Here is a 25,022-nt window from a genome sequence, read left to right as displayed (position 1 = left end):
AGCCAGAATGTTCTTTGGTTTGGGGGGGGGGGGGGGGTTTAGAGGAATATGTGCTAGGGGCTGCTTTGGGAAAGGAGAGGAATTGTGCTGGGGGGGGGGGGGGGGGGGGGCCCTCCTGCTTCTAGCACAAGTCCTTTCTAACCCATAACAAATCACCCACAGAACATATCCTCTAACCTCCCCCCTATCTGAAATTGCTCCTTGCAGCATAATTAGCTGCCAATGCCCCCCCCCCCAGTCACCATGTCCCCCTCCTCTGCAATAGTCCTGTTATTACATACCTCAGCTCCAGGTATGGCATCCCTCTTCCTCCTCTTCGGCTCTTCCTCCTGGCCTGTGTACTTGAAACGTCAAAGCCAGAGGTGCAGGTGGCTGTAGTCTGGTCTTCAGTGAATGCAGCCGGCAGGGAGAGAGATATGATTGCCGCATGGTACGGTGGGCCCCTGGGCACCCTGTCTATCTCTGCCTCACTCCCTCCTCCCTGCACATCGTGTGCAGCTGGGGAGATTTCAGAAGGGAAGGGACGAGCCGCAGCGATGGTGCCAGTCAGCCTGGTGTCACCCTCTGGCAGGTGTCACCTGCGTGCGGGTCGCTCTCTCTGAACCCCTATTGTGAGGGCACTGGTTGGGGAGCTAAAACCTTGTGGTTGAGCTGCAGTTTGACCTCTCCTCAACCACTACTCTCCTCCCCCCTTTAGCTGATCAGGGCCACCAACTGGTGTGGCAGTGATCAGAGATAAAATTGACGGGTGTGGTAGTGATCAGGGATACTGTAGCTGGTTAGGCAGTGAATAGGGACAATCTGACTGGTATGGCGGTATAAGGGACACTTCGACTGGTGTGGCAGTAATAAGGAGCACTGCGAGTGGGTGGTGGAGATTGGGGCAACTGACTGGTGACAGCGTGTAAATATTTTTTTACATTTTTTTTGGGGGGGGGGGGGGGGGCGCAGGGTCACCACAGTGAAAAATCAGGCAACAGTGGTCTAAAGCCTGCTGCTGGCTGACATTACAGACCCAAATGCCTGACCAGCAGCTGGATCAGCCTCTCAGCGCAGCACTGATAGCCTGAGCCAACCGGGCCTCCAGTGAGTGCTGGAGGGGCAGAGAGATCAATGCTGTTGTGATCGTTCAGTTCTTAAGCTTACAGGTGGTGCATCATCACATCCTTAAAGAGGAGGTCCTGCCCGCCACAAAAAATTGAAAGTCAGCCGCTACAAATACTGCAGCTGCTGACTTTTAACATATGGACACTTAGCTGTCTAGGGAGCCCATGATGTCGGCAACCACAGCCGATCTTTTAGTCTGGCTGTCAGGTGCAGCCGCTGCCATTCCTGGTAAGGGAACCCAACAGTGCAGCCTTTTGGCTTCACAACTGGTTCCCTAGTGCGCTGCCCTTTCTAATTTGGTCTGGCAGCAGAGAAGGGGGCCAAACTTCCGGGAGACTGAGATGTGGCCAGGTCCCCCGGAATTGGGGAACGGTACCTATCAAAAACAGGTACCCTTTATCCCCCTCCCTCCAGAAAAGGTGGCAAATGCGGCAACGGGGGGAGGGGGGGGGGGCAGGGAGACATAAGCAGAAGTTCCACTTTTGAGTTGCCGCTTTAAAAGGGTACAAACATACACAGTAGAAGCCTAGACAACATCTTTACAAGGCAGCCAAGTTAGAAGCTAGCAAAAAGGAGAGAAGTGCAAAAGGGCAGGGCACTAAACAAAACAATGCAAGGGAGTCTCCCTCCAGGCATGCTTTTGAGTTAACAAAAAAATATATATGTCTATTTAACCATTTGCTAGCAGTCATCTCATTAGGATGAAGTTACACAGAAGATTATTAGAAGTGCAATTTTGCAAATACAATCTCTAGCAATTAGTTGCTAGGAATAGCAGATGGTTACTAGACAGGTAGATGAAACAAATGGCAGTAGGATTAGCTACACAAGTAGTATGTAGTAGCATCTTCTAGCAATCGACACGCATCAATATTTGGTCAACAATAAATTACAACTTCTAGCAATAAGTCACTAGCACAATTGCTACTATGAAAATTCTGCCATGCATCTCTAGCCCAGTCCACTTACTAAAAATAGCAGGCCTTAAGTGCAGCCCTTGAGGGTCGTACATAATATTCAATGCTAAAGAAGGCAGTCACAGACTGCTGAAGATGTAATGGGTGCTTTTGGAGACTGGGATATGCTTCAGGAGTCATAGACCAGAGAAAGGTTACAGGTTAGGTCCCATTCACACTAGAAACTGCATGAGAAACACTGCAGTTCCTGTGCAATTCACATACAGTTCTATGCAGTGCAATTTCAAAATAAATGGACTGAAATCGCAGCACAAAGTAATGCATGCACTACTTCTGGAGACGCACTGCAACTGGATCACTTGGAACTTTAGTATCATGCGATCCGGTGTGGGCAAACGCACTGCATTTGTGTCCTGCATTTGAAGGGCCGGTAACTTTGACACCTGCTGCAGATTGCAGGGGCAGTGCGATTGGAATGTGGAGTGGGAAACTGGCACGGAACACAGGTTTCCTGCACAGCGTTCTAGTGTGAACTAGATATGGCTAATACATCCCCACATTTGTACTTCTTAACCACTTGCCGACCGCCGCACGACGATGTACGTCGACAGAATGGCACGGGCAGGCATATGGGCGTACCTGTACGTCCCTGCCTTCCCGCGGGTGGGGGGCCCCCCCGGCGGTCGGTATCCGTTCAGGAGCGTTTCGGGATGAGGGGGCAGCCATTCGTTCATGGCTACCCCCTCGCGATCGCTCCTGACGAATGGAAGTGAAGCGTGACATCACTTCCTCTCCTGTAATGTAAACACAGGCAGAGGAATTGATGTAATCTCTCCTCCGTGTCGGTATTTTTCGTTCCGGCACCGAGGAGAGAGGATCGGTGAGTTTCACTAACACTACACAATACAGTAGAACATGCCAGGCACACTCTCACCCCCCCTTCACCCCCCAATCACCCCTGCACCCCCAGTCACAGTGACACCAATTGCATTTTTTATTTTTTTTTGCATTGGTGTCATTTGTGACTGTAATAACTGTTAGGGCAGTTAGGGTTAGCCCCCTTTAGTTCTAAGGTACCCCCCTAACCCCCCCAATAAAGGTTTAACCCCGTGATCACCCCCCGTCGCCAGTGTCACTAAGGCTGGGTTCACATTGCAGCGGCTTATGAGAACGGATGTGATTCGCACCGCACTGCAGTGCAAATCACATCCGATCTCTGTGCGATTCGAGTTCAGCCATACAGATAGTATGGCTGAATTCGCGTCGCACCCGCTGCAAACTCGCACGGGACCCTTTTTTTGGTCCGCAGCAGAATCGGATCGCATGGGTGTTCACACCATGCAATCCGATTCCTGTCCGAGTTTGCAGATCGCACTGCGATATGCGAACTGATCTGGGGGTGTCATTAACATTTCACTGACACTCCCAGCAGTTCGCATAGGGCAGTGTGATGCGGGAACCCGCCGCAGATTTGTGGTGTTCCCGCATCGCTCCAGTGCGAACCCAGCCTAATAAGCGATCGTTTTTCTGATCGCTGTATTAGTGTCACAGGTGATGCTAGTTAGGCAGGTAGGTATTTAGGTTCGCCGCAGCTTTTTATAGCGCCAGGGACCCCCATATACTACCACATAAAGCCCCCTGATTGCCCCCTAGTTAACCCTTTCACCAGTGATCACCATATAACTGTTACAGGTGACGCTGGTTGGTTAGTTATTTTTTTATAGTTTCAGGGCACCCGCCATTATTACCTAATAAAGGTTTAACCCCCTGATCACCCGGCGGGTGATATAAGTTTGAGGGTCAGATAAGGTCTGCGTCGCCCCAGGCAGCGTCAGGTTAGTGCCAGTACCGCTAACACCCACGCGCAAAGCATACACCTCCCTTAGTAATATGGTATCTGATCAGATCTATATTAGCGTCGCCAGCAGTTTAGGTTTCCCAAAACGCATTGTTAGCGGGATCAGCCCAGATACCTGCTAGCACCTGCATTTAGCCCCTCCGCCAAGCCCAGCCCAGCCCACCCAAGTGCAGTATCGATCGATCACTGTCACTTACAAAACACAACACACATAACTGCAGCGTTCGCAGAGTCAGGCCTGATCCCTGCGATCGCTAACAGTTTTTTTTGTAGCGTTTTGATACAGTCGCTGACAGCCTAGGTGCTTTTTTACCTGTGAGTCTCACTAGTGTACCCCTAAATTTAGGGGTGTCTACTTTCCAAAATGGGGTCATTTGGGGGGGGGTTTGTGCCATCTTGGCATTTTATGGCCTTCAAAACTGCGATAGGTAGTGAGGAGTAAAATCAAAAATGTACACCCTTAGAAATCCTGAAGGCAGTGCTTGGTTTTCGGGGCCCCGTACGCGGCTAGGCTCCCAAAAAATCCCACACATGTGGTATCCCCGTACTCAGGAGAAGCAGAAGAATTTATTTTGGGGTGTAATTTCACATATGCCCATGGCATGTGTGAGCAATATATCATTTAGTGACAACTTTGTGAAAAAAAAAAAGTTTGTAATATTCCCGCAACTTGTGGCAAAATATAAAATATTCCATGGACTCAACATGCCTCTCAGCAAATAGCTTGGGGTGTCTACTTTCTAAAATGGGGTCATTTGTGGGTGTTTTGTGACATCTTGGCATTTTATGGCCTTCAAAACTGTGATAGGTAGTGAAGAGTGAAATGACAAATGTACGCCCTTAGAAATCCTGAAGGCGGTGCTTGGTTTTTGGGGCCCCGTACGCGGCTAGGCTTCCAAAAAGTCGACCACATGTGGTATTCCCGTACTCAGGAGAAGCAGCAGAATGTATTTTGGGGTACAATTCCACATATAACCATGGCATGTGTGAGCAATATATCATTTAGTGACAACTTTTTGTCATTATTCAATCGCTTGAGGCAAAAAAATAAAATATTCAATGGGCTCAACATGCCTCTTATCAATTTCCTTAGGGTGTCTACTTTCCAAAATGGGGTCATTTGGGGGGGTTTTGTACTGCCCTGCCATTTTAGCACCTCAAGAAATGAGATAGGCAGTCGTAAACTAAAAGCTGCGTAAATTCCAGAAAACGTACCTTAGTCTGTAGATGTAACTTTTGCGCAAACCAATAAATATACAGTTATTGTCTTTTTGTTTTTACCAAAGACATGTGGCTGAATACATTTTGGCCTAAATGTATGACTAAAATTGAGTTTATTGGATTTTTCTAATAACAAAAAGTAGAAAATATCATTTTTTTCGTTTATATCGCAAAAAAAAAATAAAATAAAAAAAAAAAAAATCGCAGAGTCAGTCAAATACCTTAAAGAAAGCTCTATTTGTGGGAAAAAAAGGACGCAAATTTTGTTTGGGTTACAACATTGCATGACCGCGCAATTAACAGTTAAAGCAGCGCAGTGCCAAATTGTAAAAAGACCTCTGGTCATTGACCAGCAAAATGGTCCGGTCTGAAAGTGGTTAAAGCTCCCTAAAAATTACTTTTCCACATTTGATATTTATTTTTGTAAGTTTATAAAAAATAAAAAAAAATAAAAAAAATCAGAGGGAATAAAAGCAACATAGGAAAAAAGGTATAGGCAGCACAGAAAATATAAGGTAGTGTGAAAGAAATAAACCAAGCCATTTACCAATACTAGTGGTCAGAGTAAAGGATATTTTTATTTGATGCCTTGAGCCCTGGTTCCCATTGGTGCGTTTTGACAATGCGATTCATTATGTCAAAATTGGCGGCAACGGCACCATCCTAATCGGTCCGATGCTGCATTTATAGCGCCACATCTTTTTCAAAAAGTAGTCTCTGTACTAGTTTTTTGCAATTTCGGTGTGCGATTTCCATTGGCATCTGTGCAGAAAACAGTACAGGTGTCTGTGAAATTGCCACTGAAATTGGGACTGACATGCTGGAGTGAATCGCGCGAGTTCAGCTAAACGCACACGGCTTCATTCCACAGCTCAGTATGAACCAGGATTCAGAACGCAGATTGCTGCTTTCAGGATCCCTGAGAGACACACAAGGCATGCAATACGGCTGCAGGCTTCAGGGTGGGCACCAAGAATCTAGCTTAACCACTTAAGGACCGAGCCTCTTTTTCAGGACTTGGTGTTTACATGTTTAAAACAGGTTTTTTTTGCTAGAAAATTACTTAGAACCCCCAAAAACATTATATATTGTTTTTTTTTTCTAACACCCTAGAGAATAAAATGGCGGTCATTGCAATACTTTTTTTCGCACCGTATTTGCGCAGCGGTCTTACAAGCGCACTTTTTTGGGGAAAAAAATCACTTTTTTTAATAAAAAAATTTTTTTAAATTAGCCCAATTTTTACCCAACATGTCACACTTCAAAATTGCGCCCGCTCGTGGAATGGCGTCAAACTTTTAACCTCAAAAATCCCCATAAGCAACATACAAAAAAATTCTACAGGTTGCAATTTTTGCGTTACACAGGAGGTCTAGGGCTAGATTTATTGCTACCGATCGCGTTGATACCTCACATGTGTGGTTTGACTACCATTTTCAAATGCGGGCGCTACTCACATATGCACTCGCTTCTGCACCCGAGCTCGTCGGGATGGGGCGTTTAAAAAAAAAAAAAAAAAACTTTTATTCCTATTACAAGGAATGTAAATAGAAAAAAGCATGACAGGTCCTCTTAAATATGAGATCCGGGGTCAAAAAGATCTCATATTTGGACTTAAATGCACTAAAAAAAAATAAAAAAATAGTCATTTGAAAAAATGTGCCTTTAACCACTTAAGCCCTGGACTAATCTGCAGCCAAAGGACCAAGCCCCTTTTTGCGATTCGGCACTCTGTTGCTTTAACTGACAATTGCGCAGTCATGCGACGTGGCTCCCAAACAAAATTGGCGTCCTTTTTTTCCCACAAATAGAGCTTTCTTTTGGTGGTATTTGATCACCTCTGCGGTTTTTATTTTTTGCGCTATAAGCAAAAATAGAGCGACAATTTAGAAAAAAAAAATGCAATATTTTTTACTTTTTGCTATAAATATCCCCAAAAAATATATATATATATAAAAAAAATTTCCTCAGTTTAGGCCGATACGTATTCTTCTACATATTTTTGGTAAAGAAAAAAATAATCGCAATTAGCGATTATTGATTGGTTTGCGCAAAAGTTATAGCGTTTACAAAATAGGGGATAGTTTTATAGCATTTTTATTAATATTTTTATTTTACTAGTAATGGCGGTGATCAGAGATTTTTATTGTGACTGTGAATTTAATGGCGGGCATATTTGACACATTTTTGGGACCATTGTCATTTATACAGCAATCAGTGCTATTTAAATGTACGGATTCCTGGTCCGCTGGTCCCGAGGCCACAGAGCTCAGGACCGGGAGCGGGCAATTAAAAAGACAGGTACGCGATTGTGCCCAGACGTGCCATTCTGCCGACGTATATTGGCGTGAGGCGGTCCTTAAGAGTTAAGGGAGGAAGTGGCGATTTGACGTTGCTTCTGCCCTGCTATGGTATAGAGATGGGTGGGGAACATCTTAGCCTCACTCGTTGCCATTCCACAGAGAAGGCAGGTCCGGATTGCCTCCGCTGCTACAGATGGCTCCGGTAAGCGGCGGAGGGCGCGGGAGAGGGCTGGCACCTCTCCTGCTGCCGATAACAGTGATCTTGTGGTGAACCTGCCGCAGAGACAACCATTATCGTACACGACCGGCGCCTGAAGTGATGGATATCTCTGTTGTGGCAGCAGCTGCTGCCATTACCAAGATATCCCTCTTCAAAAAAATGGATGTACATCGGTGTGCGCCGGTCGTAAAGTGGTTAAAAGGTATCCCAAAAAAAAAAAAAAGTTTTGCCTTTTACGTTTTGGACAGAGTACAGAGGGATTAGCACATCTGTCAGGTTTTTTTTTTTTTTTTTCCAAAATTATTTTTTATTTACAACTGTCAGTTTTTATTGCAGTCTATGCCTCTGATTTACCCTCTATTTATCCTGTTTACCATTATCATTGAAAGAAAATCCCTTATTCTGGGTTGTCTCCAGAAAAGTAATAGACGGGAAATGTTCCAATGGGGACACAAGTTCTGGTGACCTGGGGGTCCTCAAGAATTTCCCTCAATTTGAAAGGATTTCCTCTCACTTTCTGTTTGGTTATGGGACAGGAAGTGAAGGGAAATCTTCGTAATGGGACATAGGTGGCAAAAAAAAAAAAAAAAAAAAAAATGGTTATAACCCTCCCTTACTCTAGGGAGCATGGGAAAAAATAAAAATAAAAATAAAGTTTTGCCCATAGTTCTACTTTATTGTGGTGACTGCCATCAAGTGTTAAATCTAGAAGTACCAAGAAATCATCCTGCATTTTGGTCTCAGGCTTTGGCTAAACTGGCAAACCTCATTGCTACTGCTTGTGACATCTTTGTGGCATGCCAAAAATCAACGGAATGATAATGAGATAACCGTCATCAAGCAAGCTCTCATTAGCGATTTCATCCCTTGTATCCCTAGGCTTAATTCTAACCGGTTATTGATAAAATAGGCCGCTTTTAGAGCCTAGTAAACAACAGGATTGTTCACTAGACAACATGGTTCCTCAAAACTCGAGTCAGCCGACTACATTTGAGAATGTTTTTTCAAATGTGCGGTGCCTCCAGGACAGTCGTTACCACAAATCTTAACTTTCCAGTTTCATCCTGCGTCTGAACAATCGAGTAGGTATCAGCTATATCGTCTTTATTGCGTTTGACTCCTGTGATGAAGCTTAGAACGTCAGCAGGCAAAAAACGCAGTAACAAGCAATGGTTTTTAGTGTTTTACTCTGATAAAAAGTCTGACTATTGATCTATGTTGACAGTGCTACCAAGTTTTATATATGCATGCACATGTACGTACGTATACATACACACACACACACACACACACACACACACTGCAAAGTGATTGCATGAATATAGGTCTAGGTTGATCATTACACTTTGCTCACGTAACAAAGCCGATTTCCTGCCACAAAGTCTCTATCATACAAATACTTCTATTTCTATATTAACGAACAACAAAATTTCAGCTAAAGATCCCTCTGTTTAAAATACTTTTATTGTTCAAGTTAGACTTCATCGCTTTTTTTTTTTAGGTTACCAGATGAAATGACTTTATGGGCTTGAAATATCCGCTCAGGAAAAAGGCGTCAGCCCTGGACTTTGCTCTCTAGAAAATCAGCCGTTTAAAGATACCATTTCCCGTCAGGCCTTTCTGAAAAATAAAATCCTACAATTCCACATAGCAAAGACCCCAAAAGGCAAACAAATACAGCAAAATGTTTTCATGTACTTACCACATAGACCCGCAGACACAGGATGAGAGACGTCTTGTGAGGCCACTCCTATATGTAGACACCTAGAGAAACCAGTTGTCCCACTCAGATTGTTTTACCTACTACTCATACTTCTATAGTGCCTGCTCAGTCACAAGCTAAACATGTTCAGCTCATTAAACCCCACCCAGGAATACATGCCGTGCGTCTAACAATGTAAACACCAGAAAACCTAATAATAAATATGGTTATCAAAGGCTACAAGGAAACTCATCAAAAGGCTATTTGTGCTATGTGTGAGCCAAAGGGAACACACACAGGGAATGCATCAAACAAATTGAATGTATAGACAGAAGAAAATACATTGATTTCTACTAAAGTGGTGCAACCCGTGTTGTTTACTGCTCTCTGAAAAGTGATCTGCGGTGAATTGCATTTCAGAGTAGAGTTGCCACCTCATCCCTTTAAACCCAAACACATATGAATTACACAGGTTCTGAGGTTAATTAAATACAGATAAGGCACCAAGTGAGTTTAATTACCACCTTAATCAGCTACAGAACCTGTGTAATTTATATGTGTTCGGGTTTAAAAGGATGAGGTGACAACCATAATTCGGAGGGTGGTATAGCAGCGGCTGACAGACAATCAGGAGACACTTATACGTCTCTTAGCATGTTTGTAATGATTTTTTATATTCACATTAGGAAACAAATGTTGGTAGCACAGGGGTTTACACTACTACTCTTGCACTTGTTTTTTTTATTTATTTACTTTTATTTTATACCACTTGCCTACTGGGCACTCTTACCCCCTTCCTGACCAGGCCTATTTTCAGCTTTCAGAGCTCTCACATTTTGAATAACAATTGTGCGGTTATTCAATACTGTACTCATATGAAGATTTTATTTAACCACTTGAGACCCGCGCTATAGCCAAATGACGGCTACAGCGCGAACCTCCTTTGCCGGGACTACGTCTATTGACGTCGTCCCGTGCACGAGCGGCCTGCGCGCCCCGTGATCGGCGAGTCTATGAGACTCGCCTGATCACTGATCCGAGCAAGGGGTCGATCACGACCCCTTACCACGTGATCAGCTGTCAGCCAATGACAGCTGATCATGTGATACAACGGAGCCGGTAATGGGCTATTATTCCTAAAAAGAGCCGATCACCGGCAGCCGTGATCGGGACATCAGTCCCGATCACGGCCAGCTTTCCAGTGCCCACCTGCCCCCCTCAGGAATAAATAAGTGCCCCCCGTAAGTGCCACCCAGCAGTGCCCACAGTGCCACACATCAGTGCCCACAGTGCCACCCACAATCTGCCTCAACAACGGTGCTGCACCCCAGTGACACATATCCGTGCCCATCAGTGTCATCTACCAGTGCCCATCAGTGCCGCCCATCAGAGCCACCTATCAGTCCCATCTATCAGTGGTACCTATCAGTGCCCCTTAGTGCCACCCATCCGTGCCATCTTATCTGTGCCCATCTTTGACCATCAGTGCCGCCTTATCTGTGCCCATCGGTACTGCCATCTTATCTGTGCCTATTAGTGCCGCCTTAACTATGCCTATCGGTGCACACCAGTGCAGCCTATCAGTGCCCACCAGTGCAGCCTATCAGTGCGCCTCATCCGCGCACTTCAATGAAGGAGAAAAATGACCTGTTTGCAAAATTTTATAACAAACTATTAAACATGATTTTTTTTTTTTTGCATCTTTTTTTGTTTGTTTAGCAAAAAATAAAACTCCCAGCTGTAATTAAATACCACCAAAAGAAAGCTCTATTTATGGGAAAAAAATTATAAAAATTAAATTTGGGTACAGTGTTGTATGACCGCGCAATTGTCATTCAAAGTGCATCAGCGCTAAGGTCCGGTTCACACCGCTGCGGGTGAGAGATCCGGATGTGATTCGCACCGCACTGCAGTGCAAATCACATCCGATCTCCGTAGCGATGCGAGTTCAGCCATACAGATAGTATGGCTGAATTCGCATCGCTCCCGCAGCAAACTCGCACGGGATCCTTTTTTGGTCCGCAGCAGAATCGGATCGCATGGGTGTTCACACCATGCAATCCGATTCCTGTGCGAGTGTGCAGATCGCACTGCGATATGCGGACGGATCTGGGGGTGTCATTAACATTTCATTGACACTCCCAGCAGTCCGCATAGGGCAGTGTGAACTGCCGGCGGGAGGCATGCGATGCGGGAAAACGCAGCGGATTTGCGGCGTTCCCGCATCGCTATGGTGTGAACCTAGCCTAAAAGCTGAAAATTGGTCTGGGCAGGAGGGGGGTTTAAGTGCCCAGTAAGCAAGTGGTTAATCACTACTGGGTTTGATATTTTTTGCTCAAACAAATGAAACAAGACCAAAAATCTTTTTTTTAAAAAAACTTTTTCTTTGTTTCTGTTATAAAATTTAGCAAAATAGTAATTTAATTTCTTCACTGATATGCACTGATTAGGCTGCACTGACAAGGAGGCACTGATGAGGCTGCACTGATCATCAGGACACTGATGATCAGTGCAAGTCTAGGTTCACATCTATGTGGCTGTGCTTGATGCATTTTTCAAGTACGTTTTACGTTTTTAACTCCTCTTTGGGGGCGTGTCCAAGATGGCGACATGAGCGGCTGCCTTTTACAGAACTCCGCCATCCAACGGCAGTGATCTGGATCCCAGGGGCCTTTCCAGCCACCTGAGCACCCGCAGACCATGCTCAAACAACAGGCAATCCAAGGCAGAACAAGGCGATACTGGACCCGTCTGAATTCCACCGTGAACTGAGCTGTTCTGCCCGCTCCAACATCCTCACGTGGAGTGCCGCGGCGCTCCCTGACTGCACGAGACCTTGCAGGGGGACAGGGACAGATCGGCAGCTGGTAAAGGGGAAAAAAACGAAACTTCCCACCATCACAGGAGAGTTTACCGCCACACACAGACCCAGAGGAGGGATACAGGGACATCTACAGCCTCCACAGAGCCTCACAGACAAGCCCCATGGAGTCGGCTGAGGCCAGGCCCCCTTGGTGAGCAGAGGTGATGGCTGCTATAGCCACATGTCAGTCCACCCTCACAGCCAAGATTGAAGCAGTACAGATGGATATGGGGTGCCTGAGGCAGGACATGGACAAACTTAGAACCAGAGTGGCAAAAACGGAGCAGAGAGTTAGCGATACTGAGGATACAGTTGCTGAACATGGTGCGGCCCTGCACATGCTACAGACCAAAGTGAAGGCCCTGGAATATAGAGCAGAAGATGCCGAGAATAGGAATAGACGTAATAATCTCCGCATAGTAGGCCTGGCATAGGGCTCAGAGGATGTATATCACACGTGCTTTGTGGAAGACATGTTGCGCAACTTGCTCCCGGATGTCCCCCCCACTATGTGGTGGAAAGAGCGCACAGAATTCCCCCCCAAACCGGGACCCCCCGCGAACATTTATATTAGGTCTCCTAAACTTCAGAGATGAGATCCTCAGGGCGTCCAGGGGTCTGGGAAACCTGCGATACCAAAATAGCAAGCTGAGGATCTTCCCTGATTATTGGGTGGAGACTCAAAAACTCAGGAAATCGTTTGACTATGTCAAAGCAGCCATGAGGGCATGCAATATCCGCTATAGTGTCCTTTTCCCCGCCTGGCTGAGATGGGGAGACAAGTCTATTTCTCACCTCTCCCAGGAAGGCCTCTGCTTGGCTCGACTCCCTACCTAGGGATGGATGAGCAGGGCATTGCACTTGCATACTTGACATAACCCTGGAAATAATGCTTGTCTGAGCCCAGACCAAGCACCCCTTTCCCAGTATGGCCCCAGTGGCAGTGATCCTTAAATGGAGGTAGATTGCAGTTGCACCTGTTGTGCCAAGTTCACGATACCGGGATCACATACTGGAGGACTGGGAGATGTTCTCCTCCCCTCCATGGGGGAACAAGCTTTTGCCCCTGGCATGTTACTATGCCAGGAGACTCTCTACGACCTGCTTATCCTATGCAACCATTAATGAACACTTCCTTCTGCTCAGGTCTGTGGTGAGCATATTGATTAGACTTGCACTGATGGATCTTTATATTTCTCCTGAAGCTGAGACTATTGGTTGTACTGAAAGAGAATTTTTTATTCTTTTTTCCTTTCTCCTTCTTCAGAACTCAAGGACACAGCAGCAATTTTCATACAATGGCAGATGCCTCTGCAGTTGTAGAGCCACTCAGACTTATCCCCGGCCTCCTAGTTCAATCCGGGGGCCGGGGTTCGCCACTTGCACAGGACCCCCCTTTTGCAGCCAGCGAGCTAAATTTGTTAGGGTTGGATACCCGCCTCAGTTTTGGGGTGGTTGGGTGGGGAGGGGGGTAGGGATAGTTGCCCCATAGGGGAAGTTACTTGTTTGTTTTTTTTTACTTAATGTTTGGTTATGTTTAACAGTCAAATTTCTAATTCCTACTAACATATTACAAGTGTCAGCACTGAATCTCTGCCTGCAATGCCTTCTCCAAGTCCAGCTAAAGATCCTCAGAAGGTCCCACATACTTACTCTGTATATTCAGACACCACGATTTGATGATGCCATCCCTTAATGTTCTGTCCTGGAACACCAGGGGGTTAAACTCGCCGGTTAAGAGATCCCTGGTGTTCCAGTTCATCAAGGCCCAGAACCCACACATATGTATTTTACAAGAGACCCAACTAGTGGGCAGCAGAACCACGTCCCTTAAAAAGCCCTGGATTGGTCATCACTACCATTCCACGCATTCTAACTTTGCGAGGGGTGTCAGCATTCTAGTGCATAAGTCTATCCCCTTCCGGCTTCTGGAGCTGGTGCTAGATGCAGTGGGGCAGATATGTATTAATACATGCTCAGGTGGGTTCAATGAGAGGGGTCATAGCATAGCAGTCTATTTACCTCCACCCACATCATTGACTCTACTAACTCAGGTTAAATCAAAGATTGCTGATTTTGCTAACGACAATATTCTTATTTTGGGGGATTTTAACCCGGTTCCGGAACCCACCATGGATAGATTGTCCACAAGTGGCAACCTGCATCCTGGATTGGTGGAGTGGGTGGAGACGTACGGATTGACAGATGTGTGGTGTGGAGGCACCCTCAAACCCGGGCCTACATCTGCCACTCCGCGTCCCACTGCACCTTCTCTAATATAGACTTGGCCTACATGGGGAGGGCTGCCCTCCCTAGGACAAAGGACATCAAGATACTTCCCAGGGGCATATCTGACCATACACCACTGCTGCTGACCATGACAAGGTGGTAGATTTTCAGTTTCAGAGATCTTTCTGGGAATACTGGGCAACCAACCCCAGTTGGCATGCCTGCTGGTGGTGTGGGATGCCTTTAAAGCCTACACCAGGGGACAATATCAGCTTATTATAGCCAAAGTCCGTAGAGAAAGAAGGGCTGAACTGACTAGTGCAGAACAAGAGGCAGGCCTGCAGGAAGCCAGGTTTGTTAGAACTCAAGACTATGTTAGACTACAGGCTCTGACCAGTGAGGTGGTACGAATGCACGCGTCCCTCACTCAAAAATGAATGCTAGCCCAATCCCAGTGTATCTTTGAGCAAGGTGAAAATTCAGGAAAACTCCTGACCTGTCTGTCACGGGAACAAGTTGGACAAAATAGACATGCCCCTGGGAGACAGCCGGGTGCTGAACTCCCAAGGACACGTCTATTTTGTCCAACTTTCATGTAGTGCACGCTAGTTTGGGTTATATCATATGCCACTAGCTTTACTTAAACGTTTGCTTTTTTTCCCCTTTGGATCCTGTTTTTTCCAGCGTCGTTCTGGTGGTCACTTTTACCTTTGAACAGAAGCTGCACTTTTGCCGCTGTTGTAGGATTGTCTAAAGGCTAAATTATATTTGCCATAACTATCCTTTGTTTTATTGGAAACTTTCCGCCTACTACAAACTTGTACAGGAGGCCTAGTCCTTTTAAGATCGTGAGATTTTCTTGTATATGTTACGTTTTTGAACCTTGCTTGTGTCCTGAAGAAGCCTTACGGCAAAACACGTAGACGCACAAGGGCTCACTGTACAAAATCATTTTTGCATGTTTTTAACTTTGCTGAACATTCTGTTATTATGAATTTCTTTCAAAAAATATTATGTTAAAATATTTTTTTTTTGGTTGCCTTTGTTGCCATTGTTTCCATGCCTTAAAAGTCCAATTTCGGTTATTTAATTAGTACCCTTCCCTATTTCCCTGAATTTGCGGATGTGGCATCAGGAGTGCTTCCCTTTCATATTCAACTACCCTAAAACATCTCATGAAAGATAGGAAATGTATGCCCTTCGCAGATTTGAAACGCACATACTCACTCCCCAATACCTCAGAATTCAGATTCCGGCAACTAAGACACGCCATAAAGGCCCAATTTCCAGAGACACTGACACTTGAGTCTGACTCCATAGAGCGCCTGCTCATATCCAGCGTAATGGGAAAACCCCTTTCCACCCTCTACCTATACCTAACAGTATCATACAATACCAAACTTACACGCACACTGGACAAAAGGAGGGAGGACATCCCAGCTCTGGGAGAAGACAAATGGGAAGACTGTATATCAACCTTTATCCTATCCATGATAGCAGCCAAAGACAGATTTATCCAGTTGAAGTTCCTCCATAGGGCGTACTACACCCCGCACAGAATGGCTAACCCATACCTAAACTTAGATCCCTCCTGCTCCAGATGCCACACAGAAGTAGGCACGTTCTGGCATATGGTGTGGGCCTGTCCCAAAATCCAGGCCTATTGGGAACAGGTTGCAGGGACACTGAGCGACTTGCTGGATACACCTGTACCAAAAGAACCAATGGTACTGCTGCTGAGCTACATGGGGGAGGTTGAAGGGGACAGAGAGATAATGATACACTGGAAGTCAGCCGAACCCCCTACACTGAAATCCTGGCAAAAGGCAGTTAATTCAGTACTACCCCTGTACAAACTCACCTACGAGAGTAGACAGTGCACGGCTAAATTGACAAGGTATGGTCGGCATGGATGGATGGGAGAGGGTGAGGGGCCGGAGAGGAGGGGGACCGACTGATGGGCAACCCACCCCTCCCTCACACCGAATGTCACTCGACCATATCAAGTAAGGAATAGTTTACATGCAATTACTGGGCAGCGGACACTCCCCCCCCCCCCCCATCTGGGGGAAGAGATTGAATACCCTACGAAATGGAGGACGGGACCTAGAAAGGAATATGCATGGGAAATGTTAGCAATGTGGACATCAAGGATTTGTAGGATTCTATTTTCTGTAATGGATTTCTCAAACCGATACATATATTTTGGGAGTGCCCCGCTCTTTTTAGGCAACAGCTCATCAATATTATACAGAAACTCAGATTTTTATTTTTAATAATCCAGCTGCGGTGCTTCTTAAAGTGGTTGTAAGAAATATTTGATGTCAAATTTTGGCTGCATTGTAATTCTGATTGGTTAAATAAAAACATTTTGTTAAAAAATCCTCTTCTTTTATGCATTTTACGTTTTTTTTTCTCTTTAAACACACTGTACATTGCTGGTTGCTAAGGAGGGGACCAGGAAAGTCGGCCGCCACATCCTAAACAACCGATGAGTCATTCAGCAGGGTTCCCGGTTGACAGCTGAATGTAAAAAAATTAATTAAAAATTTGCTGTCAAAAAGAAAATAAATTCCCAAGAAAAATGGGGTGGGCTCCTGGGCCCCCAGGTCCATAAGACAGGGGGAGGGGGGGGGGGAGTATAGTGGTGCTTGGAGAGAGACGGATGGGTGGGAAACAAAATTATAGGTAAATGCGATTATGATAATAAAATCCAGTGGTTGGGGGTAGCTTGGACCCTGGAAAGTTCAGTTCAGGCTTTAATGGGTTAGGAACAAGTTTGATGGGTTAAAGATGTATATAGCACTCTAGAGTGCAGCCAGCTGTGAAAGAGGAAGCAGCTCTGTAGATATATAAATGTGGAGAACAGCAGCGCTCATCTGAGTGCAGTATATTAAAATGATTAATGATGAATTTATTAAGATAAAAGAATAAAAGCGGGAGTCCGCCGGGACTCCGCATTTTTTTTTTTAAAAGCCAGCAGCTACAAATACTGCAGTCCCCGCTGCCTCTGGGATCTGTGTGTTTCCCAGCAGGCAGCGGGGCACTTGCGGAAAGGGGCAGGCACTTGCGGAAAGGGGCGTAATCTACGCCCCTTTCCGCAGAGAGCTATCCCGGAAGTGGGTGCAGATACCTGTACTGTACAGGTATCTGCACCCCCCTACCCCCTGAAAGGTGCCAATTGTGGCGCCGGAGGGGGGGGGAGGGTTCCGATGAGCAGAAGGTCCACTTTAGGGTGGACCTCCGCTTTAACTCACAGGGTAAGGGTTAAAATGACTAGTCACAAGGGGAGACTCGCTGTGTAGTGCTGATCCAGAAAACCAGCGGTGTAGGGTGCTGCTGCTGTCTTGCTAGCTGCAGGGGTTTCCAAGGCTCCGAGTTAAGCTGGCAGTCGTCTCCCCGTCGGCTATGATGTCACTGGATGTGGGGCACAGGGCCAGCAGGCGCACGTTCAGCGCATGCATGCTCCTTCTTCAGGCTAGGCTCTTCACGTCTAGTATCAATTCGGAGGGGACAGCCCATGCCAAAATTTAAAGAAAGTGCGCCCCCCCCCCCCAATCCATACCAGACCTCCAATGTAGTCAGTTACCTGCTAAAAAATTAAAAAGGCCGCTCTTCTTATAATGCTGTTTTCATCCATTGTGTTGTCGCCCGCTGTCTGGCATCTCTTATATAACCCAAAGGGCGTGGCCATCCAATAACGTCCCTTGTGACACATGAATCCGCTAGGCAGAGCTGTTCTCTATGAGGTGGTTGGATGGAAACAGACCGCCTGTCCACTTACATCTGATAGTCATCTGATCCGATTCACCAGACAGATAGGGAACGAATACCTATCTCTCTGTTTTTGGTGGACAGGATCGGATACTGGTGGGTGTCAGAGGACACATGTCTACTGACATCCGTTGCTCCATAGAAAACAATGGATGGTCCAATCAGGTTTGCCTGAAAAAGTCACAGGTGCACTTTATCAGATCGCCAGTGTGAAACCAGGCTTAAGCTGGATAAACACTATACAACTTTTGCTGTTCGATTTCCTTTAGATTTACCTTCAACTATGCTGTGCAAGAGCCTGCTTGATTGTATACAATTGAATGTGTTTAGGTTTGAGTTCAGTTTTGGGCACCAGTTCTCAAAAAGGATATCAGGGAACTGGAAAAAGTGCAGAGAAGGGCAACCAAACTGATAGGAGTCATGGAGGTAGGGGGGGTACAGCTGTTATAACTCTGTGGGGGGGGGGCTGACAATTGTTTTTACAGGTGCGTGGGGGGCTGACATATATACAGGATTGGGGGGGGGGCTCAGTGTGTGGATTTGGTAGGATGGTCCATAGGCAAGGCCTGGGGTATGTGCTTTTGGGGGGGGGGGGGGGGGGGCAGGTCTAAAGCTGTGTAAGGGGCCCAAAAATTTGATGTCTGCCCTGCATAGAGGCATGGAAGCCATGAAGATAGAATAGATTCAGTTCATCTAATCTTTCTTGAGAAGAAGAGATAAATGGTCCATATAGTGAATGTGGTGTTGAGTTATTCACTTTAAGGTCATCACAGAGGACAAGGGGGCACTCTAGGTCTTGAGAAAAAAAGATTTAATCTCCAAATACGGAAAGGTTCCTTCAAAGAGCTGTGAAAATATAGAATAGAGTTCCTCCAGAGGTGGTTCTGGCCAGCTCAGAAGATTGTTTTAAAAAAGACCTGGATTCTTTCCTAAAGCTACACAATATAACTGGGTACTGACATTTATAGGTAAAGTTGATCCATAGAAAATCCCATTGCCCCTCTGGGGATCAGGAAGGAATTTTTACCCCTGCTATAGCAAAATAGAGCATACTTTGCTGGGGTTTTTTGCCTTCCTCTGGATCAACTGTGGGTGAAGGATTGTGTATATGGGATACTGTATGGTTTTGGTAACTTTAAAGAAAACTGTATAGTGTGTATCCAGCTTAAGCCTTGTACACACGATTGGATTTTCCGCTCGGAATTGTGTGATGACAGACTGTTGGTCTAAAATCCAACCAGCTTTATCAGACAATTGCTGTCGATTTTTCCACAGACAAATGTTGGATGGCAGGCTTATACATTTTCCGCAGACAACAGTCTGTTGTCAGATTTTCCGATCGTGTGTACACAAATCCATCAGACAAAAGTCCAAAGTACAAACACACATGCTCGGAATCAATGCTCACCAAACACAACATTAGCAAAAGGTGCCCAAAGAGTGGCTCTAAAGAGCTGAAAAACCACGTAGTACGTCACTACGTTTATGTTTATTGGCCAACAATTGTGTGCCGTTTGTATGCAAGACAAGTTCCTGACCAACTCCCTTCGGACAAAAGTCTGATGTTTTGTCTGCGGAAAATTCGATTGTGTGTACGAGGCTTTAGGCTGGCCATTTCGAAATTCGACCAACCAAGCCTTCAATTTCACCTCATGTTGCTACAGAAAATAATTTTCGTGGCTATAATTCTTCTTTTCGGGAATTTTTTTTTCTTGCACATGCGCATTTCTTTTTGGATTACATTCCTCGTACAATTCTCCCATCATTGATAAGAAAATAGTTTGTTTTTCAAAAAATTTCCAACATATCCGATTATTCAAATTCGATGGCCGCATGAAAATCGGCTGTTGCTGCAGCCCACTAATGGTGCGAAATGCGAACGAAAATTCTTCCCAAAATTGAACCATCTGCCTTAGGCAGATTATCTGCAAATTTTTATTTTTACACACTATTAGATTTCCTTCAGATTTACCAAAACCATGTAGTGCAAGGGCCTGCCTGACTGCATACAAATTGAAACTCTTAAGGTTTGACCTCATATTATGATTTTGAGATCTCTATAGGACAGGAAATGAAGGGAAAACTTTTGAAAGGGACAAAGAGGGTAAAAAATATGTGCGGGTTTAAATTCTAACCATTCCCTACTCGCTCCAAAATGAAAAAAACATTTTTTTTTATACCTGCCTTGAGTACCTGACAGGAAGTAAGGTGAAATCTTCCAAGTTGGTACACAGATGGCAAAAGACCCTTACAGAGGCTCTAACACTTTCCCACTGTATCCACAATTAACAGAAAAATAAATAAATAAAAAAAAGAAGATTGGGGTTGGGTTTTTTGAGGCTGAGAAAATACTGAAAAAAACGTGCTGTGCTGGGAAGGCCATACAGTGAATATCAGCTTTTTTTCCCTCAGAGAATAGGTGCAGGAACTCCCCCCTTGTGAGTCACCCCTTGGTCCCCGCCCCCTACCTACCTCTGAACATCGTTCCTTGACTACACCCCTACTCAACTCCCAGTACCAGCCTTTTAGAAAATACAGAACAAAATATTTTGTGGTGCTAAATAATTGGTATGGAATATGTTAATGATTACAAGAAAGGCAGTCAAATAGATCTTCAGCCAGCAACAATAGACCCCCCCCCCCCGCCAGCAAGAATAAATCCAACACACAAAAAAAAATCCCACCCCAGCAACAATAGATTCCACACACAATAGACCCTCCACACAGCAACAATGGACCACAACAAAACACCACATCCAGCAACAAACGATACACCCCAGCAACATCAGATACTACTACAAATGTGTTAGCATCCATGTTCCTCAGCCACAGTCCATTGTGTTGGGGATGTAGCTCACAGGATGGAATTCTACTTCATATATTTTGGGAGTGCCCCGCTCTTTTTAGGCAACAGCTCATCAATATTATACAGAAACTCAGATTTTTATTTTTAATAATCCAGCTGCGGTGCTTCTTAAAGTGGTTGTAACCCTAATAAGAAAAAGATAATATGTACTAAAAAAAAAACGCTTCTGTTCCTTTAACCACTTAAGCCCCGGAAGGATTTGCCCCCTTAATGACCAGGCCATTTTTTGGGATACGGCAATTGCACGGTCATGTTGTACCCAAACAAAATTTATGCCCTTTTTTCCCCACAAATAGAGCTTTATTTTGGTGGTATTTGATCACCTCTGCAGTTTTTATTATTTGCGCTATAAACAAAAAAGCAAAAACAAAAAAAAAAAAAAAAACACAATATTTTATACTTTTTGCTATAAAAAAAAGTCATCAGTTTAGGCCAATATGTATGTGTACATATATATGTACATATTTTTGGTAAAAAAAAAAAAAATATATATTGCAATAAGCGTATATTGATTTGCGCAAAAGTTATAGCATTTACAAAATAGGGGATATATTTAATGGCATTTTTATTTTTTACTAGTAATGACAGTGATCTGCAATTTTTATTGGGACCAGTGACATTCATACAGTGATCAGAGCTAAAAAATAGCCACCGATTACTATATAATTGTCACTGGCAGGGAAGGGGTTAACACAAGGGGGCAATCAAGGGGTTAAATGTGTTCCAACTGTGGGGATGAGATTGTGTGTTCCTACTTAGTAGGAACACACAATCTGTCTCTACTCCCCTGACAGAACCGGGATTTGTGTTTACACACACAGATCCCCGTTCTAGCTGTCAGGAGTGATCATGGGTGCCCGGCCGACATCATGCCCGTCATATCGCTTTAAAGAGCTGGCGTGCCATGACGCCTATTCACATAGCCGTGCCAACCTGGCGCAGTGCAACTGCGGCAGCTGGACAGCAAGTAGTTAAAGCGAAGGTTCACACAAAAATGGAACCTCCGCTTTTCGGAACCCTCCCCACCTCCGGTGTCACATTTGGCACCTTTCGGGGGGGGGGGGGGGGGGGGGGGGGGGGTGCAAATATCTGTATGATATAGGTATTTACACCCACTTCCGGGAATAGACTCCCACGGGAGTCACGCCCCTTCCCCCCAACTGTATCTGGGGAAACACAGGTCCCAGGAGATAGCAGGGACCAGTTAGGACATGCATGCGCAGTTGCGGCTTCACTTCCCGATTCCCTCACAGATAGCGGTGGCAGCTGCCAAGAGCCAAGTGATCGGCTTCCGACATCACTGGACCTTGGGACAGGTAAGTGTACATTTATTAAAAGTCAGCAGCTGCAGTATCTGCTGGCATTTAATTATATATCTATTTTTTTTTTTTGGTGGACCTACTCTTTAAAGCATCATAAAGTGCTTCTGTAGTATCATTTGTCCCATTCGGTGGTTCATCCTGCCTGTTCCTGTCTGCCTCGGTTCTCAACCTGGGGGGGGGGGTCAAGTGATTTGCCAGGGATCCCCAAAACCTGGTCTGTTCCTGAAGCCCAAAACGCTCTCCCAGCCTTTTTTACAACCGCCCAGCAGGGTTGTCCCTGGGCCTCTTCGCAGCCACCCATTCAGTTCATGCCATGGCTGGGGGCAGAGAATCGAAGTCAGCTGACTGGTGAGGGATGTGATAGGGTCTGGAGACCCTATCTCCAGATTTCGGCATAGGTGTCACTGCTACGAGACAGCAGAGTGGGGGGAGACAGTAATGCCCCATACACACGATCAGATTTTCAGACAAGACCGTGATTTTTGTGCGAAGGATGTTGGCTCCAACTTGTCTTGAAAACACGCGGTCACACAAATGTTGGCCAACAATTACGAAGTAGTGACGTACAGCGAGCCCAGAAAAAGGAAGTTTAATTGGCATGTGATATCTCCATTACGAATGCTAGTTTTACAAGACTAAGCGCTTCCAGGCTCGTATGTGATTCCGAGCACTCGTGAACTTTTGTGCGACAGACTTGTGTACACACGATCGGAAAGTCCAACAAAGTGTTGCTGGAAAATTTGAGAACCTGCTGGCCAACATCTGTTGGTGGAAATTCTGACAATTGTTCGATGGAGCACACGGTCAGACTTTCAGCCAACAAACTCACATCCAACATTTCCTTTCGGAAAATATGATCGTGTCTACAGGGCACCACACTACCTGTGGTTATTTTATAGTTGCCATTAAAAGTCCCCAACTACAGTTCAGATCAGCAGATGAACTTTATCAAGAGCACCCAAGTTAGGTGATAAGAACTCCCCTCAACACTGCCACTGATTCCACTCCTCCCACCAAGGAGTAAGAGAAGGAATAAAAATAAATGTTACTGTTAAAGTGTCCCAAGTTGTGGGGACCGCTATCCAGGGCCGCTGATAAGCCAGTAAGACTGGCCCCTGTTGTACCAGGACCGGCTACCAGGGGGGCCAAGGCAATATAAACAGGGATGAAAGAATGCATAGTAACCAATAAAAAAAAAGTGCAGCCCTCCCCTTCTTCAGCCCGCTCACCTTTAACTGTAAACAATGCTGGAGTGTGGCTTGCAGAGATGGTTTAAATAGAGTGGATCAGCCCTGTGATACTATATACTTGTACACCGAGTTCAGCCATAAACACAGTCTCTGACCATCTCCCGAATCAATCATGTCTGCGATCCCCAACCATCTCCTGTGGAATGTCTGCAGTCTCTGACCATCTGGGGAGGGGCGAGGCTGGAGGGACCAGGGTGGAGCTGAAGGGAGCCCCATGATTTCTATCAGCGGCCCTGCCCCTATCAAAACGGCCCTAGAAAGGTTGAGAACCATGTCTGCTAATCCATGATTAGTCTTATGTGGCTCCATCTTGCTGTGTGCTCAGTCTCTTCCTCTCTGTGGCTGTAAATTAACATTTACAAATAACTAGCATCCCCACTGTTGTATGAAGATATAAAGTACTGTGTCAGTTTTTCTAAAATGATAATCCTAAAGAGCTTTTTGCACAGCACTGCTGTGCAGTCACGTGATCTCCCCTTGCTGGCCAGCGCTGTCAGATGGGAACCTCAGCAGCCCTTACAACTGTTAAGCAGACCTTTAGCTCCAATTTGGGAAGGGAGTAGATATATGCATAACTGGAATGCTGCATCAGCATTGTCATTAAACTAACTGCTTAACTATCTAAGGCATGATTGCTTGCTACAATGAAAAGTTGCAGCAACTAGAACTAGATGTCAGTCATGAGACTGCAAATTAGGGCAAACAAGCATACTTTCAGACCTTTACTTCTTCCCATAGGGTAAGCTTTAGGTGTGGCACATTGTATATGCATTACCATTCATTGTTTGCTGATGATGTGACATTTGACATGCCATATGCATAACTTCTGCATAGTTAATCTGGCCAATGGCCTAGTATGGCAGCTCCTATGGTGGCACAATGCCATCCACATACCATGTTGCTGCAAGTAACATTTGCTTGTTTAGTTTTAGAAAGGAGGGGGGAAAAAAAAAAAAAAAAAAAAAAAAAAAAAACCTAGGCTTTAGTCATTGGTTCTAGGTGCATTGACAGATTAGGCAAGCCATCTTTCCTGACACCAACCCATGGCAGCATACATGCAATCTAGCTTCACCCCTATACCCACTCACAGGACCTGTTTCAATCTAAAACGGCAGCTACATCAACCTCTCCATTCACATGTATGCTGCCATAAGGGAAACAAAAGTACCAAATTCTGCAATTCCTTTACTGAAACCAATCAATGGTAGCATATTAACCCTTTTTAATCTATTTTTGGGGGAGGCTGCTCTAGCTTTCAGAGATTTAAATTGGTCCTGTGGGACGATATTGGGGTGGTGCTATCTCACATGTATGCCACTATAGCATTTATACCCTGCATGAAGTTGACTGAATGGCAAGTGCTACAGAGATTAAAGTTTTGGATATGTAC

General features: G+C 45.2%; 1 protein-coding gene across 1 annotated transcript in view; it reads right to left on the bottom strand.

The window, feature by feature from the left end:
* The window catches only part of LOC143982855 (cell cycle control protein 50B-like), a 34,367-nt gene extending 24,751 nt beyond the window's left edge, over positions 1 to 9,616 (bottom strand). Inside the window, exon 1 of the mRNA XM_077481907.1 lies at positions 9,329 to 9,616. The gene's annotated coding sequence lies outside the window, so the exon portion shown is untranslated. The remainder of the gene's footprint in view (positions 1 to 9,328) is intronic.
* Positions 9,617 to 25,022: the final 15,406 nt, after the last annotated feature.

This window comes from Lithobates pipiens, unplaced genomic scaffold, assembly GCF_037356315.1.
Source record: "Lithobates pipiens isolate NorthernLeopardFrog02 unplaced genomic scaffold, aLitPip1_a1.2 Scaffold_16, whole genome shotgun sequence".
NCBI lineage: Eukaryota > Metazoa > Chordata > Amphibia > Anura > Ranidae > Lithobates > Lithobates pipiens.
Note: the sequence above shows the minus strand (reverse complement) of the source record. Positions and strands in the feature narration are given on the sequence as shown.